Raw genomic sequence first — 20,554 nt, forward strand, 5'->3', positions numbered from 1 at the left:
TTGGATGGGAGAGGGTTCTAGTTTTCAGGGATTGAGTCAGGAGTCTTAGCTACAAATTGCTTCATCTTAAAACAACTGCTGAAGTACCTCCTGTAGAAGAGAGCATCAGAAACCCCCATTCTTTGTCAGACTCACCTGTGAGGCATTACTAAGTGAGGATGCCTATATCTTTTGGAAGCTTTCAGCTGTGAATAACAGGATACTCTATGAAAAGTAGCTTCAATACCAAGGACGTTTATTATGTTGTTTAAATCTCAAAGTGGGCTATTTCAGGGTTGGCCCTGAAGCTCAGGGATGGCATTAAGGAGTGTCAGTCATGCCTCCTCCCCACATTGTCACAAGACAGTGGTGGCAGCACTGACCTGTGCGTTCTCACATGATAGCGTCTCAGAGCAGGGAAGAGAGAGAGAAGGGGCAGAGTGCTCTCCATACACTCTTTACACCAAGAAGGAAAAAATGTCCCAGCAACGCCTCAGCTGTGTTCTCCTTACACCTCATTGGCCAGAACTGTGTCACGTGTCCCCACAGCAGTTGCTGGCAGAGATGAAGAGGATGACTATGACTATGATTGATTTAGATCAATTGAGTTTCGTCCCCTGGGGGTTGGGGGAGGAGCCCATCTTCTCTCAGTATTTTGTCGCCACAACCTGAACCAAACTGGAGGCTGTTCATCAGGGAGAAGGGGCAATGGCTGTTGGGTAGATGCCGACAACATCTGCCACAATGTCTGGGTGAACTAATAAAGAATGTCTCCTGATAGGCAAGAGATTTTGAAAGTTGCTCGTCCTGATTGGAACGAGAGAACCAAACGAGTAATGCCCAGACAGGGTGCTGTGGTGCCAAGTCCTGAAGTGAGGCTGTGGTCCCTGGTCTCACTGCTGCCCAATCGTGGCTGCCATTAGAATCACCCGGAGAGCTTCAAAAAGCATATCTGGGGACTTCCCTGGTGACACAGTGGTTAAGAATCTGCCTGCCAATGCAGGGGACACGAGTTCGATCCCTGGTCCAGGAAGATCCCACATGCCGCGGAGCAACTAAGCCCATGTGCCACAACTGCTGACCCTGTGCTCTAGAGCCCACGAGCCACAACTACTGAAGCCCGCGCGCCTAGAGCCTGTGCTCCACAACAAGAGAAGCCACCACAATGAGAAGCCCACGTACCGTAACGAAGAGTAGCCCCTGTTCTCCGCAACTAGAGAAAGCCTGCGTGCAGCCACGAAGACCCAACGCAACCAAAAACTAATTAATTAATTAAAATAAAAAAAGCATCTGTGCCCAGCACCAACCCCGATGTTGGTCCAGTTGCTGGTGGAGGGGAGCACAGGGCAAAGGGTTCGGCGTTTTTTAGAGCTGCTGAGGAAGCTATAACATGCAGCAACCAGCATGGAGAACCCCAGCCCCAGTGAAGGTCAGAGCTCCCCTGTCTGAAGGCCTCAGCCAGGATCCAAACAGGAGGCAGAGGTGTCCCAAGAATCCTTGGCTTCACAGCAGAAGGAAAAGAGAGAACTCTTACGATGCATGACTCAGAGATGAGTCTCAGAGACTCAGGGTGCTATCCTTGATGTGCCCCCACCCTGTTACCATGCCATCCTGGCACTTTTTGTATCTGCTCTCCACCTGGTCCCTCTGACCGCACTCCATTCTCCTCCTGCTCCAAGTCCATCCTACAGGCAGCAACCAAGTAACTGTCATAGACCACAGTCCTGGGTGGGCCTGTCTCTGCTCACAAGCTCTCACTGTGTGCCCGTCGACCACCAAAGTATATCCCAGATCCTCTGGGTTCTGTACTGCAGCTGCTGCTTCTACCTTTTTATAATAACTAGGATTTATTTGGGGGGTATAACAGCACTTAGCCGTGTGGTAAGTGCTTCGATGACTTTAAACTGGCAAATCTTTCAACCCTGAAGCTCTGCAATTATTCTCACTTTACATGCAAGCAAACTGCGGTTTAGTTCATTTGCCCAGTCACACAGTTGGTAAAAATGGTGGATCTAGGACTCAAGCCCTGCTTGTGTGATTCTGGAGGCCATGTTCCTACACATACCATGTACTCAGACAAACCGGACTGCTGCCATTCCCTGGACACTCCTACAGCTCCCCACCTCCTTGCCTTGGCTTTGAATGGTCCCTTGCCCTTAGAAAGCCAGGGCACTGGGTAGGGATATTTATACTAACCAGGCACTCCTCTGGAAGGACTGCAAGGTGGAACTCACCCTGGGGTAGCCCACAGGAGAGAGGAAGACGATGACATGTATCTGCTCATTCCCTCCTGCCTCCTGTTGTCCACTGGTCAAGTTCATGGTGGATCTAGTCAGGACACTTCTGTGGCTTTCTGTACAATGCCCCGTGGCCCGGGAAGAAGAGCAGAAATAGTGTGTAATGGGGACAACCAGGACCGGGGTTGGCCCAGAGGCTTAAGTCTGAAGCTGAAGGGACGGGCTACAGGCCTAGGCTGTATGGGGGAGTAAAGGGAGAGGAAAGTGTGCTGGTCTGAAGGTTTGGGGGAGGGTAGAGGACAGAGGTCACGCCAGGGCACAGAGCAGATGAGGTGGCTTGAGGGAGGGAATGAGGAGTGTGCTGCGGTAGAAAGAGTCCTGGACCAGGAGTCAGGAGACCTTGCTTCAAATGCTGCGTCTGCCACTCCTTAGCTTCGGCATGTCCCCGAGCAGCTGCGCTTTTCTCACCTGTGAGATGTGGAGGGTGAACTACATGACCCTTGAGATACAGCCAAGCTCCAGCATTCCATGGCAGGAGGTTGTAGTCAGAGAGAGGGCTGAGGGCTAGAGATTTCAGAAGTGGCTCAGTTGTGAGAGCCAGACAATGAGGTCCAAGGTGTGGCCTGGCTGGCCACTGCCCCGGGGAAAGTCAGGGTGGCCGGGGGCCTAAGGAGGCCAGAGGAAGTGCTGACAAGGCAGGGACAGAGGGAGAGAAGAACTTGACCCATCAAGTAGTTTGTTCCTCAAGACTCTCGTGCTAGTGACACCCGTGTACGAGTGTCTCCCCACAGAACCTGGCAGCCCCAGAGAAGGCTGTGACTCCAGGGCTTGAGGCCCTAGGAGAGAGAGGCTTCTCAGCGCTCTTGGGTGATGACAGCAATGAGTTGCCCTGAGAAGGAGCCCCCTAACCAGTCTGGAGACCTGTGGGCCTAGAGGAGCTCACCCAGGAGGCTTACTTTGCCACTTCTTGGGGCTCTCAAATTCAGTTTGTTTGATTTTCAAAACAATGTACTTCTGTACTGAGTTACCAGCCCAAGAATATATTATCTTGGCAATATGACAAGAAAGAAAATTTAAATAGAGGGAAAAAAGTTTAATTTAGCTGTGGGAATTCAGGTGATCAAGGAAATGTAGAGTTTCAGCATTCAGGCAGAAGGAATCCTAGCAGGTCCCAAATCTAGCTGATAGTATCTGGGCTGCTAATAGCAATATCTTTAAGAACTAAAGGTGCTAAGCACCTATGTTCATTGAGATGAGAAGAATCATACAACTCTTTATACTATTCAGATAAAAGATATTACATAAATTGGGTCCACAATATTATCTACCAGGAAAGCAAAAGTAAAAGCCACAAACCAATGAAAACCTCATCATAATCACTGTGTACTTGCAAAGCACTTTGCATCAGAGCCCCAGACACTTCACATTTCATAGAGCTAAATACACACACACACACACACACACACACACACACACACACACACACCAGTACATGTGAAACAGGAAATCTGACAATGATGGATTTTGTTAGTGACAATGTCATTGTCCTGTCTGTGACGTTGTACATAGTTCTGCAAAATGTTACCACTGGGAAACTGGGTAAGGGGTACACAGGGCCTCACCATATCGTTTCTCACAACTGCATGTGAATCTACAAGACCTCAAAGTAAAAAGTTTCAAATAAACCACTTCACCCCCTCACTTCCTACTTCATCTCTACAAGGTTCATAAAGTGAAAAGCTATGATGGGAACACAGAAGAAATATAAATTCAGAAATAAACAGGATGATTATCCCATGATGCAGTGTGGATAAAACAATTTCTGTCTGAACTTTGAAAACAGTGCATTGGCCTTGACTGATCAAGAAGCGTGAAGTTTCAGCACTGAAAGTCTCAGTGAAATCATTCTTTCTTGGTGTTTTCTAAGTTCACACCCAGAGATTGTTAAAATAAACAGTGTGTCAATCAGGTTTGTTGTTGTTGTTGTTTTTAACTTCACTGTGACAGTTCTTATTAGGGTATGGATAGAAACAGAAGCTTTTCAATTTTTTAAACCATTTTGATTTTGAGAGCTCAAACTCAAACTAAGAGAAGGAATTTTTGGCATAGATGGCCGTGTTCGAAGCAGCTCATTTTCTACTAGGAGTGGAGACCCCCTGGCTCCTCCAGGCCCCTGCTACTCTCTGCCCATTGGCTGCAGCTGCTCCAGACCCCCCCCCCCCCACTGGTCCTACCTTCCCCTGCCCTCTAATTAAGCTGCAGGGGCCAAGCCCCTAGCCAACCATTGCTCACCACGCACTGTGCCACCTCCTGTTTCAGCCTAGCACCCAACACTAAAGATCTGCCAGGCTTTGCACTAAGTGGCTTAAGTTCTTAAGAAGCCATGTGATTGCATCCTGTACCAGCTGGTCTCCTAAAACAGCTCGAGGCAGAGCACACTTTAGTTCTCCGGCCAGGACACACTCTGAGGTCATGGTTTGCCATGAGGAAAGCTCATCCGGTGTGGAACAGCATCATTTCATGTTCCCCGAGCCCTCAGCCCAGGTGTCCCACACCCAGACAGTCCTTGTTTTCGAGAACCTCACCAAAAAGAAAGATTAATGCCTCTGTAGCAAGTTTTTAAAGACGCTCCAAACCATCTCTTTCTTGGTTATTATTTTTCTCACTGCATATTATACTTCTTGTTCATTTGGGTCCTAGAGAGGAGAACCCCAAGGAGAAGAGAATGGAACTGCACAGCTAAGCAGGATGGTAAGCACTTGAGAGCACAGGGTTTGTCCCTCTCGCTCACCTTTGGGTATCCTTGATACGAGAATGGTAGCCAGAACACATAGATGTTTAATAAATACTTGTTGAATAAATGAGCAAGTGAATGTGGGCTTGAGAAGATGATATTCAGGGCCAGAGTGTCATGATGTGTACCATGTATGTTCCACGGTATCAGTCCACTGACAGTCACCCCCAGCCCCCTCCAGCCCCGCCTACCGCCAGTCTCTTGTCAGTAATTTCTGGGAGTGCCTGTGGCTGTGCAGTCTCACCTCTGATCAGAAACAAGCCCATCACGCTCCTCAGCTCACGCCATCTCACTGCCCCAGCTGTGGGAGCCCTTTCTTTGGGAGAGTGTGGTCTGGGGCCAGCCTGGAGTGGGAGCATTGGGGTGGGCTCTCCTGGTCCTCTGTGCACCTCGTCTCCAGGGCCCGGGCCAGCACTGCTTCCGCCCAGAGCCTCACACAGCCATTCACAAACAGAGGATCCTCACTTCTCACCTGCTCCTCCCTCGGGGGCTCAAAACCGGTCCACAGGCCTGGCTAAGGGTCAGAACCCCTTCATCCCTCTTTTTCTTATCTTTCTATTCCTTTCGGCACCAAGAAACTCCTTCCTTTCCCGTCAGTGTCAGTGTGAGCCGAAAGCTCTCCTGCAAATCGGCTCCTGCAGACAGGCACCTGCAGGGGTCGCCAACCTCCCAGGTCTCCAGTTAGCAGAGGTCTGGTGTGAACTACCCAAGAAAGAGCCCTGGGCTTAGGGCCCGGAGTCTGAGGTCAAGCCTCACATCTTTCCCCTGACTGCTTTGTAACATGGGAGAAAGAATCTGTGGGAGTTTCTTGGGCCTTCCTTTCTGGGTGTGTGAAGGAAAGTGGGTTCCAGCAGTCTGTGGTACCATGAGCTATTTGAGGGAGAAGAAAGTGAAGGCGAGAGGCCTGGGAAGGAGCTAGAGGCATGGTAATCAACGGTTAGCCAGGAAAGGCATGTAAGGGAGCGCCCCTCTGGTCATGCGGAGGAGATAGCCCACCCCAGGAGCTAACAGGGGAAGCTTCTGTAGCAAGTGCAGAGATAAAAGACACCTCTTAGGTAGGGTCACCTTCCTGGAGCTTCCACGGGATGAAAAGCAGATGTGGTTCTTTTGTGCAGTCATACAGGAAGGCTGGCCACACTCCTAGTCAAGATTATTTTTTTCCTTTGTTGCTTGTGTTTTTGGTGTCATATCTAAGAACCTATTGCCAAATCTAAGGTCATGAAGATTTTTTCCTCTTTTCTTCTAAGAGTTTTATAGTTTTAACTCTTACGTTTAAAAGTCTTTGGTCTGGGGCTTCCCTGGTGGTGCAGTGGTTGACAGTCCGCCTGCCGATGCAGGGGACACAGGTTCGTGCCCCGGTCTGGGAAGATCCCACATGCCGCGGAGCGGCTGGGCCCGTGAGCCATGGCCGCTGAGCCTGCGCGTCCGGAGCCTGTGCTCCGCGACGGGAGAGGCCACAACAGTGAGAGGCCCGCGTACCGCAAAAAAAAAAAAAAGAAGTCTTTGGTCCATTTTGAGTCAATTCTTATATGGTGTAAGTAATGGTCAAACTTCATTCTTTTGCACGTGACTATCCAAGTTGTTCCAGCTGTTGAGGAGAGGTGAGAGACTTTTTCTGAGGCAATAATAACATTGTGTCACTTAAATGTCCTTTGACCTAGAGCCAAGGGAACCTGAGTAGAGGTTTTCAGGAAAAGGGCCTGTAAGATTCTGAGGGCATGAGCTCACCAGAGAGTGACTGCGCAGTGGTTGCTGTAATGCATTGAAGGAACAAATTCCTTTCCTTCTCAGCGAGAACAGCTTCCGCTGACACCTGAGGCTGGCAGGAGGGTGGGGGCAGCGACAAAGGGCAGGTGGCTTTCGGGCAAAAGGTCAAACTATATGGAGGCAGCAATGGCTGACTGAGCCACCAGGGGGCAGAGCAGAGGGGGGGTACCAAGTGGGAGCACATTAAATGGCTACCACTGATGCAGGTTTTACCCAGAGGGTCATCTGGGAGGGGAAGAAACGAACTTAGAGGACATGGGTTACAGCATTTCCATTGGTGGGCACTTGGAGGCAAAAACTATTTTTGTTACTTTTTTGTTTGTCCTCCCCCAGGATGGCAAGGCCTGGAAAAGCAAGAGTTACAGTTAGTGTCCCTTTTCAAAGTGCAGTTCAAAAAAGAACATTCTGTTTTCCAGGACCCCAGCTTTCTGTGAGAAATTCTATACTAGCATTCCAAATTAAGCAGTGTTTGCCAAAATGTAAATTTCTTTTAATGGCTAATTTTTTTTAAAAAGTGACTGTTTATGTTTGCAGCAGAGAAAATAAGAGAAAAAGAGGAAGAGTAATTTATCTAAAAAACAGCAATTCTATTTTTGGGAGGGATGCCACAGAGAACTAATGCAGTTCTGTAATATTAATCTATTTCAAATTTTTCAAATGTCAAAACTACAGTTTATATTTACTGCCACAAATTCAGTGAACACTTTTCATTATGTACGAAGCAGAAAATTTGAAATTAAATGTTCAGCAATGTTCAAACAAATGAAGAAGTCCCCTCCCCCAGGCCATCCTTTGACATAACTAGGACAATCCAATATAATAACCCTCTAAAAGGATTAATTCTGCCTAAAACCATCTCCTGAAAAAACCACATGGCACCTTCTGAAACATTCTTGATAATATGCACACCGCTATTACATTTACAACCCATGAGCCTGGTCCTGACTCTGTCTTGGAACATTCTATGATAATGCCGAACGAGGGAATCTTCACGATCAGAATCGTAGGAAAACCTCAATAATAATTAAAATATACGAAATAAAAGAGCAATAAGGTTGCATTTTGCTTCTATTAAATTAATAAGATATTTTAAACACACTCGTTGCTGGAGATGGTGTAGCAAAACGGGTCCACATGTACACTGATGATGGCAATGCAAAACAGCAAGGCCAGGCAAAGCCATTCAAAATGTTTATCTGATTCAGTGATTTGCATTATTCAGAGGAAGAACAATGTTTTGCACCTGCTTAATGCAAAATTAATAGAAGAAAGTCTGTAAGCTTGGAAGCCTCCTAAATATCTAGTGAGTGTAGTTGGTGGTTAGGTAAGATATGTTGTACCCACTTAATGAAAGGCATTGGTATATGCAAATAATAGTGTTAAGAGGCACAAGGAGTTCTGTCAAGGCAGCAGGAGGGGCAGAATTATAAGTGCAATTTTTCCTTCTGTTGTTGAAAGTTTCATTAATGTTACCATAAATTTATTTGTTTGTTAAATAAATTGCAAGGAAGGTTCATTACCTTCTAGTTATTTGTAAGAGGATACAGAATCATGCATATACAACGTCTCTTTTTTTTAACCGTTTTATTTATGCTCGGCTTGACTTGGCTAGACTGGTCTGTGGTTTCTTCCACACAGTATTAAGTTACACCTACCCATTAGGCCAAGGGGGAAAATTCTCAGGGTATGAAGCCATTTGGAACTGCTTAAACAGAGAGGCAGTAAGAGCAGATTTCCAGAAAAAGGTAGTAATCATTGAGTTATCCCAAGGAGGACAATGGAGAAAGGAAGCCAGGTTCAGCAGCAGGGCATCATAAGTGGGGTGCACCCCACAGAATACAGCCCCCTGGTGGTTTGCAGTGCTGACTACCTACTGATCCCCTGCTGGAGTAGACATGGTTTTGCCTACCCAACAGCTATTCTTCACTTCTTCCTTGCAGAGTTCCTGGTAATGAACAACAGCACCAACTCAAGCTAGTTTAAGCTAGAAAGGAGTTTCTTTAAGGACACAGGGAGCTCACAGAATCCCCAGGAGGGCTGGAAAATCAGGCTTGAAGACTATATAACCTGGAACAATACCCAAATTATACCACCAGATTGCTCCAGTGGAGACCCGTGGCCACTGCCACCTATAACGTGGATGCAATGCATGAGATGTTACCACTCAGCTGTTTCAGAAAACGGCATTGTCTATCTGAAATGCTCCTCCAGCTTCACTGGAAAAAGGAATCTGCCTGGCATCTAATCCCTCACTTTGCTCAGTTCTAAATCCAAGTCTTGTGCAGGTGTATCTGGTTGGTGGAGTTCAGGTAACATACCTGCACCCAAACTTACCTACCAACTGGGAAGGTGAGTTCCGCTTCCATCTGGGACTCATCATGTGGGAAATTTCTCAAATATAGGGAGCCACAAATGTGACGTGTCCACAAAACTTAACCCAACTTTGTCTAGTTGTCCATTTTACTTTTTTTGGCCATGAGCTCTGGGGCAGGCTGGCCCCATTACCAGCTATCTCGATTAAGCCAGTTGTGGAAATGCCATTTTCCTTCGTGGTAACTGGCCAAAAAAGTTGTGTGACCCAATTCTGACCAATGAGGCATGAAAAGACATCTGCTGAGGGTCTTCTGAGAAAGGTTTCTTAGCTCTCACGGAGAGACACAAGGACACAGTAATCCCTTTGTTCTGCCTCTGGACAGTATGTAGGGATTTGAACTCTGGAGCTGCCGCCACCATCCAGTGACTGACACACTTAAAATGGCAGAGCAGAAAGATGGTATTCATGTGTATCCTTGATAACATTGCTTAGCCACTGACTCAACCCATCCTGTCTCAGGACTACTTGCTATGTGAAATAATACTTTTTTGTCTTGTCTGAGCCAGTTGAGGTTTTCCTTGCAGCCCAAAGTATCCCGATCTACCCACTCTGTCCAGTATTGCAAGGATGATTGAGAATGGGTGGGAACATAAGCATGGTCATCTTCTTGTACTGGAGGAGCCTGAGGATGTATCCGTGAAAATGAAATGGGTGGGTAACATGTGGCCATATTAGGAAAGTCCCTTCTGAAGAGCTTTCCCTCTCAGAAGTGAACCCATCCATCCCCCGACTGCAACAACATCCTATTTCCTTTTGTGAATTTCATTTCCTCCAGTAATTGAAGACACTCTGTCCTGACACTGAGAAGGCTGAAGGAGTTCCTGGAGGTTCCTTCTGGCAGAAACCTCCTGTCACAACCCCACCCGCATCCCCCCTCACTCCGACAGCCAGGGGCAGGCTCAGGCCTAAGCGCAGGAAATCAGACTCTTTTTCTCAAGACTTGATCTCTCCGACCAAATGACTCAATGATGGAAAGTAGTAGTAGGTATTCATTCATTCCAAAAACCTCTCACTCCAGCCCTACTCCCTGGCCAGGACTGCTAAGTTGTTCCTGCTGCCTGGTTGCCCAAAGCTACCCTGGAGGAATATCTGTTCTGTCTCTAAAACCACTGAGTTCCCAGGAAACAGAGATTTCAAAACCACCGCAGTAGCCCAGCCAGAGACATTCCGGGTGTGAAAGCTTATACACTTGAAGAAAATCCGAATTAAAACATTACGAAAAGTTGGTTCTACAATGCCGCCTCTTTCTGTAAGGATTGCTTCAGTGAATTTATACTGAAATGTTCTTTATGCATGAAAGCCATACTATTTCTTCTCCTTCTGGCCCCCCACCCCCAAATTGGGGTTTTATATTATGAAATAAAAAGGCTGATATAAAACAAGCTGCTAAAATTAAACTCATCAAGAAGTTTACAGATGACGCAACTGTTCGTGAAGCATTTCTGTTTATAAATTTCAGTGAATACTGGAATCCTGGATCTTTGCTTGTTGGAAACTTGAAGACAATTATTGGAAATATTTTTAAAAGTATTTTATTTCCAGGAACTGTGATACTGAGTAACATGTGACATCCAAAGGCAAAAGAAATAAATATTGAGTATGTGGAGGGAAAAAAAAACCATTTTTTCTCTTCATCTGGAACATTTTTCTTACATAAATTTTTCATTGTGGTAAAATACACATAGTATTCTAACCATTTTAAAGTGTATAGTTCAGTAGAATTTTTAAAAAATTAGACAATTGAATGTTTTGGGTTTATCAAATTATATGCTCATACAACTTGCTACCATCAACACTTGTGAATTTTCTCATAAAATTAGAATTCTTTAGTCTGCTGTCTGCAGAAATGTTAGTTATAAAGTTTACTACCGGGCTCCGGCATTCATCATGTTTAGGCTGAGTGCGGCTTGGAGGGCGTGCAAGTTTTTGCTAGCAACAATTAAAACGACCTTGACTAGTGAAGGAATGTCAAAAAGGAAGCAGATGTTGATGTGTGCAGACCGATTCATTGACCTGTGTGCTGGATAGGTGTCCTGTTTCTATCCTACCATTTGAAGGAAGCCCCAAAGTTGAACATGCAGCCTGCAAAAAGGAGACCCCAAACACAGTAAGATAAGCAAAATGAGAAGACAGAAAAACACAGCAGATGAAGGAGCAACATAAAAACCCACCAGACGTAACAAATGAAGAGGAAATAGGCAGTCTACCTGAAAAAGAAATCAGAATAATGATAGTAAAGATGATCCAAAATCTTGGAAATAGAATAGAGAAAATGCAAGAAACATTTAACAAGGACCTAGAAGAACTAAAGATGAAACAAGCAACGATGAACAACACAATAAATGAAATTAAAAATACTCTGGAAGGGATCAATAGCAGAATAACTGAGGCAGAAGAACGGATAAGTGACCTGGAAGATAAAATAGTGGAAATAACTACTGCAGAGCAGAAAAAAGAATGCAGAGAACTGAGGACAGTCTCAGAGACCTCTGGAACAACATTAAATGCACCAACATTCGAATTATAGGGGTTCCAGAAGATGAAAAGAAAAAGAAAGGGACTGAGAAAATATTTGGAGAGATTATAGTTGAAAACTTCCCTAATATGGAAAAGGAAATAGTTAATCAAGTTCAGGAAGCACAGAGAGTCCCATACAGGATAAATCCAAGGAGAAACATGCCAAGACACATATTAATCAAACTGTCAAAAATTAAATACAAAGAAAACATATTAAAAGCAGCAAGGAAAAAACAACAAATAACAAACAAGGGAATCCCCATAAGGTTAACTGCTGATCTTTCAGCAGAAACTCTGCAAGCCAGAAGGGACTGGCAGGACATATTTAAAGTGATGAAGGAGAAAAACCTGCAACCAAGATTACTTTACCCAGCAAGGATCTCATTCAGATTTGATGGAGAAATTAAAACCTTTACAGACAAGGAAAAGCTGAGAGAGTTCAGCACCACCAAACCAGCTTTACAACAAATGCTAAAGGATCTTCTCTAGGCAAGAAACACAAGAGAAGGAAAAGACCTATAATAACAAACCCGAAACAATTAAGAAAATGGGAATAGGAACATACATATCGATAATTACCTTAAATGTAAATGGATTAAATGCTCGCACCAAAAGACACAGATTGGCTGAATGGATACAAAAACAAGACCCATATATATGCTGTCTACAAGAGACACACTTCAGACCTAGAGACACATACAGACTGAAAGTGAGGGGATGGAAAAAGATATTCCATGCAAATGGAAACCAAAATAAAGCTGGAGTAGCAATTCTCATCTGAGACAAAATAGACTTTAAAATAAAGACTATTAGAAGAGACAAAGAAGGACACTACATAATGATCAAGGGATCGATCCAAGAAGATATAACAATTGTAAATATTTATGCACCCAACATAGGAGCACCTCAATACATAAGGCAAATACTAACAGCCATAAAAGGGGAAATCGACAGTAACACATTCATAGTAGGGGACTTTAACACCCCACTTTCACCAATGGACAGATCATCCAAAATGAAAATAAATAAGGAAACACAAGTTTTAAATGATACATTAAACAAGATGGACTTAATTGATATTTATAGGACATTCCATCCAAAAACAACAGAATACACATTTTTCTCAAGTGCTCATGGAACATTCTCCAGGATAGATCATATCTTGGGTCACAAATCAAGCCTTGGTACATTTAAGAAAATTGAAATTGTATCAAGTATCTTTTCCGACCACAACGCTATGAGACTAGATATCAATTACAGGAAAAGATCTGTAAAAAATACAAACACATGGAGGCTAAACAATACACTACTTAATAACGAAGTGATCACTGAAAAAATCAAAGAGGAAATCAAAAAATACCTAGAAACAAATGACAATGGAGACACGACGACCCAAAACCTATGGGATGCAGCAAAAGCAATTCTAAGAGGGAAGTTTATAGCAACACAATCCTACCTTAAGAAATAGGAAACATCTCGAATAAACAACCTAATCTTGACCATTGCAACAAAAAGAATAAAATATCTAGGAATAAACCTACCTAAGGAGACAAAAGACCTGTATGCAGAAAATTATAAGACACTGATGAAAGAAATTAAAGATGATCCAAATAGATGGAGAGATATACCTTGTTCTTGGATTGGAAGAACCAACATTGTGAAAATGACTCTATTACCCAAAGCAATCTACAGATTCAATGCAATTCCTATCAAACTACCACTGGCATTTTTCACAGAACTAGAACAAAAAATTTCACAATTTGTATGGAAACACCAAAGACCCCGAATAGCCAAACCAATCTTGAGAATGAAAAACGGAGCTGGAGGAATCAGGCTCCCTGACTTCAGACTATACTACAAAGCTATAGTAATCAAGACAGTACGGTACTGGCACAAAAACAGAAAGATAGATCAATGGAACAGGATAGAAAGCCCAGAGATAAACCCACGCACATATGGTCACCTTATCTTTGATACAGGAGGCAGTAATGTACAGTGGAGAAAGGACAGCCTCTTCAATAAGTGGTGCTGGGAAAACTAGACAGGTACATGTAAAAGGATAAGATTAGATCACTCCCTAGTACCATACACAAAAATAAGCTCAAAATGGATTAAAGACCTAAATGTAAGGCCAGAAACTATCAAACTCTTAGAGGAAAACATAGGCAGAACACTCTATGACATAAATCACAGCAAGATCCTTTTTGACCCACATCCTAGAGAAACGGAAATAAAAACAAAAATAAACAAATGGGACCTAATGAAACTGCAAAGCTTTTGCACAGCAAAGGAAACCATAAACAAGACCAAAAGACAACCCTCAGAATGGGAGAAAATATTTGCAAATGAAGCAGCTGACAAAGGATTTAATCTCCAAAATTTACAAGCAGCTCATGCAGCTCAATAAAAAAAAAACAAACAACCCAATCCAAAAATGGGCAGAAGACCTAAATAGACATTTCTCCAAAGAAGATATACAGAGTGCCAACAAACACATGAAAGAATGCTCAACATCATTAATCATTAGGGAAATGCAAATCAAAACTACAATGAGATATCATCTCACACCAGTTAGAATGGCCATCATCAAAAAAATCTAGAAACAATAAATGCTGGAGAGGGTGTGGAGAAAAGGGAACACCCTTGCACTGCTGGTGGGAATGTGAATTGGTACAGCCACTATGGAGAACAGTATGGAGGTTCCTTAAAAAACTACAAATAGAACTACCATATGACCCAGCAATCCCACTACTGGGCATATACCCTGATAAAACCATAATTCCAAAAGAGTCATGTACCAAAATGTTCATTGCAGCTCTATTTACAATAGCCAGGAGATGGAAACAACCTAAGTGTCCATCATCAGATGAATGGATAAAGAAGATGTGGCACATATATACAATGGAATATTACTCATCCATAAAAAGAAACGAAATTGAGCTATTTGTAATGAGGTGGATGGACCTAGAGTCTGTCATACAGAGTGAAGTAAGTCAGAAAGAGAAAGACAAATACTGTATGCTAACACATATATATGGAATTTAAGAAAAAAAATGTCATGAAGAACCTAGGAGTAAGACAGGAATAAAGACACAGACCTACTAGAGAATGGACTTGAGGATATGAGGAGGGGGAAGGGTAAGCTGTGACAAAGTGAGAGAGTGGCATGGACATATATACACTACCAAACGTAAAATAGATAGCTAGTGGGAAGCAGCTGCATAGCACAGGGAGATCAGCTCGGTGCTTTGTGACCACCTAGAGGGGTGGGATAGGGAGGCTGGGAGGGAGGGAGACGCAAGAAGGAAGAGATATGGGAACATATGTATATGTATAACTGATTCACTTTGTTATAAAGCAGAAACTAACACACCATTGTAAAGCAATTATACTCCAATAAAGATGTAAAAATAAAATAAAATAAAATAAAGTTTACTACTGAGACTGCATTACAGTGATGACCTCTCTTGTATTTTTGAACACTGAAACAAATGAAAATGATCCAAGAAATAAAGAGAAACACATTCATGATGAAAGCCACTTAATTTCTCATTTTTAACCTCCAGCTAATTAAAAATGCTGGATAATGTTCAGTGGGTCTTGCTGTAGTCAAAAGGAATTATATTTTAGCTCTTATATTTTTTAAAACTTCTATTATGGAAAATTTCCAATGCATACAAAGTGAACAGAAAATAACCCCCATGTACCCAACCTCCAGCTGCAACAATTATTAATATTCTGCCATTCTTGTTTCATCTGTATCTCCACTGCCCGCCCCCCCGCACTCAGTTACAACTATTATTGTTCATTATTTTAGGTGATTTCTACACATTAACATACACAAATCTTAACCATGTAATACTGGCAAATAAACACTCCCACATAACCTCCACTCCTATCACAATACAGAACTTTCCCATCTCCTCAGAAAGTTCCCTCATGTCTCCTCTTAGTCATTCCCCAATCAGTGCTAAGCCACTGTTTTGATTTTTTTAACTTTTGATTATTTTTGCCTGTTCTAGAACTGCACATAAATGGAACCATCCTCTTTCAACCTGCCTTCTTCCACTCGGCATAACATTTGTGAGGGTCATCCATTTTGTTGAGTAATTCCTTCTCGATTACTGCTGCGAGGCATCCCATTGTGAGCATACTGGTTCTTAAGTGGAAGGACCATTGTTAGATAGGTCTTACTATTTGGTTGATGGACAGTGAGTTGCTTCCAGCTTTTGGCTATTGTTTTAAAAAAAAAAGCTGCTATGAACATCCTTGTACAAGCGGGGTTTTTTTGTTTTTGTTTATGTGTGTGTGTGTGTGTGTGTGTGTGTGTATGTTTTCATTTCTCTTGGATAATGCCTAGGAATGGAATTGCTAAGTCAAAGTGTAGCTCTATGTTAATTGTATGACACTGTCAAGCCATTTTCCAAAGTGGTTGTACCATTTTGTAGTCCAACGTATATCCAACTTTATACATCAACATATGAGAATTCCAGTTACTCCATATTCTCACTAACGTTTAGCTTTCTTTTAAATTTTAGCAATTCTGTTGGGTATGTGGTGGTATCCCATACCAAACTCTGCCAGCTAACTCACTGACCCAGTGAGAGTGTGGATTTTTGCTGCCTCTGAGCTGCACAGAGATTGGGAAGTTATCAAAAGCAAATAGCTGCTGCAAATAGCAAATCTCACCATGGTAGATTCTTGTCTAGTTTCTCTCAGCTTTTGATCATTCTTCAGTGCTTTCTGATAGTCATTTTCATTAAAAATCTTTTCCCAAATATTATAGTTATTATTTGGGAAGGCTTGTCTAACCAAAGTACTCTGTCACTGTTGGTGATTATTTTAAAACATATTCAGAATATTGGGAATTGTTTATTGAGAAGCTCAAAATTACCCAGGTGCTCATATCTGGAACCTAGCTATACATAGGGCAAAATAAAGCACAATTTGGACCTCAATACAAAAAAGCACATAGAATGAACATATATCTATGTATATACACATATACATATATATATATATCTCCATTCACAAGGTGCTATCCCTGGATGATTGCTGCTGACAATTCTGCTCCATTGGCAACTGACGTAGGACAAAGCAGTTTGGGGCAGGGGGGGCATGGACCATCTAAATCCTGAGTGGTTAGCAGTGAGTACTCCACATCCAACCCGTTGGCACAACTAGCCAACCATCAGGCGTATAGCCTTAATTATGAGACAATACCAATAGGAGAGATATATGTGGAAGTTGGACAGTGGAATGATACATGAGCAGACACTGTATACTCTCCAGAAACAGTGCAACTTCAGGCAGGGTGGGAAGGAAAGTGCTTTTGAGGACGTACAATTTCAAGCATGAAACCAGTTGTTTAGTAGGTTTACATTTGTCGAAGGCATGAGGGAGGGAGAGTGGCTGATAGCAAAAGAGGGAAGAAAAAGCACTCCTATTCCTTTCATGTCCAAATTCCCTAAAGTAACTTCTACTGATATTCCTCTTTATAAATTAAGACTGAGGCTTAGTGAGGTAACTGCTTAGTGACTCCAGTGTGTCTCACATATCACTAGGGCAACAGTAGTCAGTTTTTAGAAGCTGGAGGTCAAGTTGCTAAATCCTTTGTCTTTGATGGATGACAAAATGGTCACTAAAGGCATGAAAGACATATAAAGAAGGTGTCATCGTTTTAAAATCTCTCACTCTGCTCTACACACACAATCTATTAATCAATCAACCCTCCAGTCAGTTAATTGGAGTTTTAAGTGGGTTAAAAAGCCACTCTTAAAAAAATACAGTCTATTCCTGGGTGGCGTATATATCAGTCATGCACATCACTGTATTAATTATTTTACTTACACGGCTATCTGAGAGAGAAGCGTGTCATCTTTCTTTTTTCCCTTTGGAAAAGGAAGAGAGGCAATTGTGGAGCCAGGGCACTTGGCAGAGGACTCTGGGGAAAGCAGGCTGGCGCTTTAGGCACCAGAGAATATCATGGCTTCTGGAGGGCAGGAAGAGGAAAATGTTAATTGTCAAAAAGATGTTAAGGACTCTTTTGCCTCTTTGGACTTTTCTAGGGTCTTTTTGGAGGCAACTCTCATAACTTTGATCACTACTGAAAACCCTGCATGTGATGCTGGCATGGAAATGAGTTCTTCTCCTTTTGACTTATTTTTCTCACCCTCCTTGGGTTGACTCTTGAAAAGAATGGGCATTGTGCTTACAGACAGCAGGTCCACAGGCTAAACTGAGGACTCCCCTCTATCCCATGGTTTCAAACACATGTGGCCCATCACGGCAGGCACCAGACTAACTAACCCAAATGAAGAAAACCACTGAGAGGTGGGCACGCAGACACTGAGGAGCTAAGCTTTGACACACTGTGAAATTTGCAGTGAGTTGTGTTCCTTTCTTTGCTTTGGTCCCCAGGACACCCGGATCTAAACTCAAAAGTTCAAAAATTTCTGACATACATTGCTACAAACTAACTTTATCCTTGTCTTTATCTTTTATTTTCCTTTTTCCCTACCTCTATTTGTTTATTCTTAGTTTGATATATTGTGTGTATTTGTATAAAGCTGACTCGATTCCTTTTGGGAGTAAGGTGGGGGAAATAAGTAAGTAAGGCCTCTTTTAATAGCCAGAGTATGCATCATTAGTTGGCAAGAAGAACTAGAGCTGTTTGGTATCCTTCATCAAATGAGTTATTGAGCAAGCCATGAATCTTGCTTTTAAGTAGGGAAACAATTTTTTAAAAAATAAATTTACTTATTTATTTATTTTTAAATTTTTGACTGTGTTGGGTCTTCATTGCTGCACACGGGCTTTCTCTAGTTGCGGCGAGCGGGGGCTACTTTTCGTTGCGGTGCGCGGGCTTCTCATTGCAGTGGCTTCTCTTGTCGCGGACCATGGGTTCTAGACCCACGGGCTTCAGTAGTTGTGTCTCCCGGGTTCTAGAGCGCAGGCTCAGTAGTTGTGGCGCACGGGCTTAGTTGTTCCGCGGCATATGGGATCTTCCCGGACCAGGGCTCGAACCTGTGTCCCCAATCCACATTGGCAGGCGGATTCTTAACCACTGCGCCACCAGGGAAGTCCTTAAGTAGGAAAACAATTTTTAAATGTGCCCATCTCAAAGCCGAGTCTTCTTCTTCTTCTTTTTTTTATTCCTTCCTATTTAGACCAAATTGCTTACCAGCCTTTTTTTAAAAAAAAGAAAAAACTGACTTAATATCTCTCTCCAAGTTTATAAAGGGTCAACAAGCTTTTCTGTAACTTTATGAAAGTTGAAATTAGAGAAAATGTTTAAATTTGCAGACGCATTGTCTTCCAGTTTGCCAAAATAATAAAAGCTTTGTTCTGAAAGTGATTCAATTAAAAGGTGGGCTTACCTGGTAGGTTGTAGAATTCCTGTTGCCTCTGGCTCAAAAAATTAGCACAGGTAACTCCCATGGATGACTGAGGTACGACTATCTTCATAATGTCCTTATAAAAAATTTCTGACACGCCACTAACCAACATATAGTTATCAGCTCTTAACTATTTCAAGATATTATTCTCAGCACTCACAGAATTGCAAAGACAAGTAAGCACGGTCCTTGCCCTCCGAGGCCCTACGATGTGCGGTCTGGGAGACGGTTTGTGTGGAGAAGTAGGCAGAAAGGTAAGTAAATGCATCTACTGCAAGACAAAAGGAGGGCAGGGCCATGAAAAGGGACACGCACTGTGAATGCAGAAAAGGACGGGGTCTGGTTTGGGGGCCAAGATGGGCACTGGCTTCACGGAAGAAGAAGGTGGTTGTTTCCATGTGGGGAACAGTGAGAAAGAACCAGAGAGGCCCACTGAGGCCCTCCATAGAGATCCTGGAACTCGGGGTCGAGGTATTTGTCCTCAATTTTGCAGTAAGGGCGATGGGGTGTGGGCACTGAAGAATTTGCATCTGACAGCAAGGACATTTTAACTGCCTTTTATATAGATACCACATACCTCCAGATTCGGTTTTGTGGTGGCTTAAGACAAAACATAAAACTGTCTTTTAAAAGAGAAGTGGAATGAAGAGCCTAAGTCCCAACTTACACTCCAGAAAACGGATAACGGACCAGCCTGTTTGTGAGCTACCATGGCCTTGTTTGGATTCTACAAGGTACCTAAACAACTTGAATCGTGGAGAGAAGTAATCAGAAGTCAAACAACATATTTGTGAGGGCAGCTCCTCATAGCTCAGCAACCTGACATTTTAACCTGCCTGCTCTTATTTCAGTTGCCTGAGTTCACCTCCAAGAAGAGCGCAGACATTGTAATAGCATTGTCACACAACAAACCTCTTCTGATTTTACCAAATTTTCCCTCTGGCTTGCAACTTTCCTGACATGACCGAATTCCCCATCAGGAATAGCCCTCAAATTAAACTGCTTCCTTCCCTTCTCCAGCCCCTGAAGTTAAGGAACAATATGTTTCTAATTCCTCTTTTGGGTTTTTAGTCTCAAGTCAATGTTTCTGCTCTAGTTATATTATTGATGGGGCATTTTATGTCCTCAAAATGCCTTGTGGACTTCCTATAAAATAATACCTCTATTAACAAAAAGGATGGTTCCAATGACATTTCCTTGGCAGACACTTTATCAGTAGAGGGAAAAATAAAATCGGAGGAGAGGGCTTCCCTGGTGGCGCATGTGTTAAGAATCCACCTGCCAACGCGGGGGACACAGGTTTGAGCCCTGGTCCAGGAAGATCCCACATGCCGTGGAGCAACTAAGCCCGTGCACCACAGCTACTGAGCCTGTGCTCTAGAGCCCATGAGTCACAACTACTGAAGCCCGCGCGCCTAGAGCCCGTGCTCCACAACAAGAGAAGACACCGCAATGAAAAGGCCACACACTGCAAGGAAGAGTAGCCCCC

General features: G+C 43.2%; 1 protein-coding gene across 1 annotated transcript in view; it reads right to left on the reverse strand.

Moving 5' to 3' along the window:
* The window catches only part of ARMC2 (armadillo repeat containing 2), a 236,578-nt gene that overhangs the window by 133,148 nt on the left and 82,876 nt on the right, over positions 1 to 20,554 (reverse strand). The window lies entirely within an intron of this gene.

This window comes from Pseudorca crassidens, chromosome 13 (genome assembly GCF_039906515.1).
Source record: "Pseudorca crassidens isolate mPseCra1 chromosome 13, mPseCra1.hap1, whole genome shotgun sequence".
In the NCBI taxonomy this organism is placed as follows: domain Eukaryota; kingdom Metazoa; phylum Chordata; class Mammalia; order Artiodactyla; family Delphinidae; genus Pseudorca; species Pseudorca crassidens.